Source organism: Eulemur rufifrons, chromosome 19, assembly GCF_041146395.1.
Source record: "Eulemur rufifrons isolate Redbay chromosome 19, OSU_ERuf_1, whole genome shotgun sequence".
NCBI lineage: Eukaryota > Metazoa > Chordata > Mammalia > Primates > Lemuridae > Eulemur > Eulemur rufifrons.
The window spans coordinates 20,182,659-20,189,553 of NC_091001.1; positions in this window are offsets into that span (position 1 = coordinate 20,182,659).

A 6,895-nucleotide genomic window follows, 5' to 3' on the forward strand; every position below is an offset into this window, starting at 1 on the left:
CAAGCGATCCAAGGTGGTGTGCATTGTCCTCTCCCACTTGCAGAAGAGGAGATCAGGCCTTGGAGATAACTGGTGATGCTGGGGTTCAAATCATCCCTCTGTCAACACGGCCCATGCCCCCCCCCCCCCCACAACACCAGCTTCTCTTAGTGCTAGATTCTGAAGAGCTCAGGAGAGGGAGGCACAGGCAGGGCTGGGCTCTGAAGACAAGCTCTGCTTGCTGTTTTCCAATCAATTCTTCCTACAAGACATAGGTGGAGTGAAGAGGAGAGACCCACATCCAGGCCTGTAGGTAGCTGTGGAAACCTTCATCCATTTTCTGATTTCAGGAACTCTGTCTGAAATTCCCCTCTTGGTGTTCAATTTCAGTCTGAGAGCTGTGTTCCAACACAAATGTCCCTGGGAAGCCTAGTCCAATAAACAGTCTTTGGGATTAAATGTGGATGCATTTCAGATACTTTCCCCAGAACACATTTTGATGTGGCCTGGGGTAGGTTGAACAGAGGGCATAAGATCACAGAATATCTCAGATGCTGTAGAACAGAAAAATTATAAGCCCCAAATATATTTAATTTAGCCTTGATTAAAATTAAGTTGAGACCAGAGGCCAGTCTTCAATAGCAAGAATCTTGAGAGGATATAAGACCTTTCAGAATGCAAAGCATTGGATTAACCATGGTTTATGGATAAGAGAAGAGCTTAGAGGATATTTACAGACCCATTATTATAAATTTAAATCTCTACTTATTTTGTAACTTGTTCTTTTAAAGTAGAATTTCTGCTAAGTCTGTTTGCTAAGAAGAACGAAGAGATTTCCTATAAAAGTATTATTGTTGACTTACAAGTTTGAAAGTTTGTTATATGGAAAATTGAACTTGCCTTAGGGGGGTTGACTTTATTCACAGGCCCACTGTCTGTGATCTCATAGATGTACTTCTAACCCACTCAACCCAACTAAAAGATTGGGCACGTTCTCCTAGAAACAGGAACATAGCCAAAGGCAGTCTATCTCAACATAAATAAAGTGACTCATAAAATAAAGTGACTTGTTCGATAAGGTGACTTGTATAATAAAGTGCTTCTAACTGATTAACTTTTTTAACGGAGCGCAGAGCTTCGGAATAAGTAGAAGAAAGCAATGATAAAGACAAGGGCACATCATAATGAAACAGAAAACCAAGACAGAATAGAGAACAATCAACAAAGGCGTAACTTTGTTCCTGAAGAAAACTAATAAAATAGACAAAACCAGTATTGATCAAGAAAGGAAGAGATGACAACAAAATGAGGTGGGGACAGAATTTCAAAATTTCCTTCATAAAGAGGAGGGAAAAGACATCACAGCATTGGGGAGGGAGGGAAGAGCACAGGGAGAGGCAGATCCGGGGACACTTGACTGTGACTTTTACCTGTTTCTCAGTCTTATCTCCTAGTCCCTCTCGTGGCCTCTGGGGGTCGTGATGGCCGAATGGATTGGTTAGGATTCATTTGGTTGCGATAGATGAAAACCCAGGTCCAGACTAGTTAAGCAAAAAAGGGCATTTATTGTCTCACATAACTTAAGAGTTGAATGGGGTGGTTTGATGCAAGACCCCAATAATGCCATCATACTACCCTTAGGTGGGTGCCTTTCTTTGAATATGCAGGTTCTCAGGCTCCCATGAACACAACTCCTGGCCAGCGGAGAAGAGACTATTCCCCAATATTTCAAGAAGAAGCCCTGTCAAGGGATTTTGTTAGCCCTGATAGCTCCAGTTGGGTGGTATATTCACCTCTAAACCAGTCACTGTGTCTGGGAGCATGGAATATTCTGGAATGCTCTAGTCTAGATGACATATGCACTGGTATATGAAGGTATTCATCAAGTGAGCCACATGTATTGAAAGTTGAGGAGGACTGATTCCTTCCTAAAGCCAAATTGTGTCCTGTTGTCATGAGAGGAGGCAGCAGATGCTGGGTAGGAAAAATCCTACAGGTGTCCACTACCCTGATGGTGGGGAGGAGGTGACAGAGGTCACTAGAAACCAAGGGCAGAGTCCTAAGGGTCTTTTGGCTAATTTAGGAAACTGAGTAAGATATCCACAGGCAGCCCTTCAAGAACACAATGGAATTCCAGAGGCCAATCGGGGGCAGATTCGGAATGGGTTCCAGACTTGTGACACCCACTGAGCTTATGAAGAAAGCAAGTGATGGGAGGCCAGAAATGGCATCTACATTTGATCCACAGCCAATCACAAGAATAGCACATTGAGGCGATGTGGTCTGAGAGGGATTGGCAAACTCTTTGATAAAAAAACAAATGCACAAGACCTCCCTTTCCCCTCCGCCATGGAATCCAATTTGTATCCACTCAAACCAAGTGCCTTTGAGGTTGTTCCTGCAAGCATCAGAGTCAAAAGTGTTAGACATTAGTGAGGGTTCTGGTTCTGTTAGCCATTAGTGAAGGTCCAAAGCTTACTGTCTGGCAAGAAGACCAGGTAGGGGCTGGGGATGGAGTTTGGTTGGAAATGGAGGAGAAGGAGGGGGAAGATTAGCAGCACGATGAGGTCTCTGAGATTCTTACAATATTCACAGTTTGGTTTAGGATTTGAAGGTTGTTTTTGGTCTAAAAATAGATCCCCAAACTGCAGTATTCTTAGAGTGGCATTCGTCTGTGAGATTTCTGTGTTCCTTTCTCACTGCACCTGAGAGATGTTTTCTCCCTAATGTCTATACTTCTGAAATGTTGCTCATTCATTGACTCAATCCACCAATATATCACTGAGGGCTTACTGAGAGAGAATCAAGCTTTCACCTACAGTATGAAGATTTCCTGTTAACAACCCCCTATCTCCCCCTTACCATCCTGATGGGTCTTCCAGCTGCTGACCCAGCATCTGCATGTGGATGCCTCATGGACGTTTCAAACTCCACATCCCCGATACCAAACTCTTGATATCTGTTTCCCAGCCAAACCCTCTCCTCTTCCAGGCTTTCCCATCTTAAGCAATGGCACCTCCATCCACCCCTGGATCTAGCTGAAACCGTGGAGGCATTCTTGCCATTTCTTTCAACTTTCCTCCTAAATCCAACCCAACAGCAAGTGTGTTGATCCTCCTTTTAAGATATATTATACCTTGGATCCACATGCACTCTTCTCCATCTTCTCTGCCACCCGACCAGTCCTGGCAGCCACCATCTCTCACTGGGACTAGTTCAATGGGACCTCTTCCCATTCTCACTCAGCAGTCAGAAAGAAGTGTTCTGAAGTAGAAATGACATCATGTCGCTTCTCTGATGAAAGCCCTGTAATGGCTTCCTCTGGCATTTAGAATGACATACAGGCTCGTTGCCTTGGCCTACAAGGTCCTGCACAATTTAGCTCCTGCCCACCTCGCAGACCTCATTTCCAGTCTCCTTCTCCCTCATTCCCAAGCATTGGCCACACTGCCCTCCATTTAGGTCTGTCCACGCACTCATCTCTCTCTGGTACTGGGCTCTTTGCCCATGCTGTGCCTTCTGCCTGTGGCTTCTCATCCTAGGATCTCAGCTAACTTCTCAGACAGAAGTTAGCTTCTCAGACAGCTAACTTTTCACCACCTGGATTAGGTCTCCTCTATTCCTTCATAGGCTCTCTCATAATTTGCAATTACATACTTATTTGCTCATTCTTTTAATTTAATGCCTGTCTACAGTGAAGGTGGGGACCATGTCTGTCTTAGCCATTGCTTTATTTTCAATGCCCAGCACATAGTAGGTGCTCAGACCATATTGAGCAAATGAACTGACGAGTAGTTGAATGTGAGGGGACATGAATGGACACTATTTTTCAGCTGCTGGCACATGTAACCATCTAAGGTAGAACTGCTGTGAGACTTCAAAGAAAGCCATCCCAGCCTGCATCATTTCAGCTGCTGTAGGAATATCTGCTGTTCGTGTCATGAAGACACAGCTCTAGTAAGCGTACATCTGAACAAGGATTTTTACATTTTCAAAAACTGGTGCTATTTCCTGAAACAGATTGTGTCTCTCTGATTGTCTATTAAGTTTTTTTTCAACTGCTGAAGATCTTGGAACCAAACCAAAGTAATCTGCATTTCCATTTTTATATCTTAATTTATAAACTGCGCCTTATAATTTACAAGCACTCACTTACTTAGTGTCTCCAGCAGAGCCGAAACAAATACCAACTCTGCCAGCTACGCTACTCAAGCCTTCCTTCTGCACCGTGCCTATCAGGAACTTTTCAGCTTTCAGGCTGGAGAGGATGGGCTGCAGCCAGCCCTAGCCTGGGGACGGTGAGGAAGGGGGAGTAAAAATGATGATGTGTCACATTTATTTAGGAAAGAGAGAGAAAGAGCTCTTTACTTCCATTTTATGGATGGGAAAAATAGAAGCTGAAGATGAGAGTGACATGACCAAGAAGGCGTGTTTGTGAGTGGTGAGGCATGGCCTAGAATCTGCATCTTTGGAATTCCTCATGCCAAGAGCCTTTCCAGGACACCACGCCAGGCTCTCTCAACCTTGGCTCTAGTGACATTTTGGGCTGGATCATTCTTTGCTGTGCACTGCAGGATGTTTAGCAGTACCTCCAGCTTCTACCCAATAGATGCAAGTAGCACCCACCGCACTGTGACAACCCCAAACGTCTTCAGATATGGCCACGTGTCCCCCGTATCAGCTCTAACTGAAAATACTGTGCTATACGGTGTCCCTGACCTTGATTCGAATGGAGGCCCAGAGGTCAGCAAAACCCGTGTCCCTTCACAACCCTTCCCCTCACTTCCCTACAACCCCAGGGTTTACCTAAGACTGGCCCTGCCCATGAGGTCATGTAGAACTCTGGTCAAACACCCAGTGCCTCCTGTGTGGCATTAAATGCTTTATGTTCTTGATCACATTTAACAACAAAAAGCGGATGCAATGGTCTCCTGTTTACAGGTGAGGAAATTGAGGCTTAGAGGAGCACAGCTTGCTCATGAATACACAGTAGCAAGAGGCAGGCTGGGATGCAACCCCTATGTGTCTGGTCCTGGGTCCAGGGTCGACCTACCCAACCCTCTCACTCACAGATGACAAACAGGTTTCCTTTTCCTGGGTCAGCAGGGAGCACTGTGTCTGAGAAGCCTCAGCCCCTCTGCTCTGTAAGGGAGTAGCCCATCTCTTTTAAGGCAGACATCTTCCTGGCGTGCCACACACACATGCATTCCCTCTCCAGTCTGTGGTCTGTGTCCTCAGTCCCTAGGACTGTTCCTTGCTGAGTAAAGCATTTCTGGATGCATGTCCACACAGCAGCAAGTGTTAGACCCGGTAGCCAGTCCTGGAGTATGATCCTCCTTGCTGTGTCCTGTGTGACCTTGGGCAAGAGAAAAACATCTCTGAGCTCAATTTTCCCATCCACAAAATGGGAAGATCCATTCCTCAGGGTAGGTGTGAGAATCAAATGATGATAATTGCAGATGGCTTGCATCGATGCTAGGTCTAGGTAAATGGTGACCTGCAATAAATGTCTAACTCTCTCCATGCAGTTTCCTATGACAAGCTCGCTTTCGATTTCTGAACCCTTTTTGGTCAGTCTGTGACCCTACGTAGCCTTTGGAGTTACTTCTTTAGGGTTATCTGCCCGGGGAGACTTCACGCTCCCTGCGGACAGGACATGTTCCTTTGTCTCTTCCCGTAGCAGCCAGCCTGGTATTTTCCTATATCACAATACTCTCCTCATGTTGGATAGTGCTAAAAATGATTGCTGAAGAAGCGATTGTATTGATGATTCCTGCAGTGATAACTTTTTGCACTGGGCACTGCCTTTTCTGGGTATATCTTAATGTATGAAACGGTTTTCCTTGGTTTGTAGCCTGACCACAGAGCGTTTGATCCCCCACGCTGAGGGGTTTGGGCTGTTAGTCATTATTCTGGGTCTGCTTTGGACATTTTCTTTGATTTCCCCAGCTGCACTCTACCTCGTGGTAACATTCCAGCTCAGCACATCAGACTTAAGGATAGAAGAGGGGCTCAACAGGGCCCAGCTACCAACTGCCCTCCGGGGCTCCAATTCCCATCCTGCCCAGCCACTTCCCGCTGCACCGCCAACCAGTCACCGAGGCTTTCTGGGCTTCAGTTTCCCCACCAGTAAATTAAGGGTATCAGTAGGACCTGCCTCCAAAGGTTAGGAGACGTTTAGAACTACGGTGGCCAGAATATGTCACGCCCTCAATCTCTACTGACAGTTTGTGGTCCCTGTCTTCTAGCTGGGGCTGGTGGGGTGGCCAGTGAGCGGCTCTCCAGCTCTTTAGCAGGAGGTAGGCAGGGCCCAGAGTGGCCGGCACGCAAGGTGCAAGGCTGCTGCGGCTTCGCTGTCCCCTGTTCCTTCTGCAGGGTAGGGTGGCTGGCTTCAGCAACCCCCCTCTTCGGGTGCCGTGGGAAAGGGGGGCCGGATCCCACTGCCCCACTCTGAAGACAAGCAAAGCCATCTCTGCTGACCTCCCCCCCCCCACCCCGGGACTGGCGGCATGAACTTCATTCATCTTCAAAACGAATAAAGTCTGCTCACAAGTCTCTCCTCTTCATAGCACCCAGGACAGATTCCCTCCCCAGCGATCAGGCCAGTCCCCTGCCCCTACTTTATTGATTTATCTTTGCCTGTTGTTTTGGCCCCGCTAAAGGAGCCCAGTGCCTCCCCCAGATTATTTCCAGCCCCGGGAGGGACTGCGGGCCTCTGACCTGCCCCCGCTCAGCCAGGCCCCCCAGGGGGGCTCGGTCCAGGCCGCCCCTCCCCCAAGGTCACCCAACTTTTCCGGGTCCCGCAGCTCCCGGGAGGGCGGGGCGGGGGCCGGGCGGCGCCGCCTCCATTGGCCAGAGCCGGGCTGCGGGCGCGGGTGCTGATGTCAGGCGGGCGCGAGTGCGGCGGGCGCAGCGG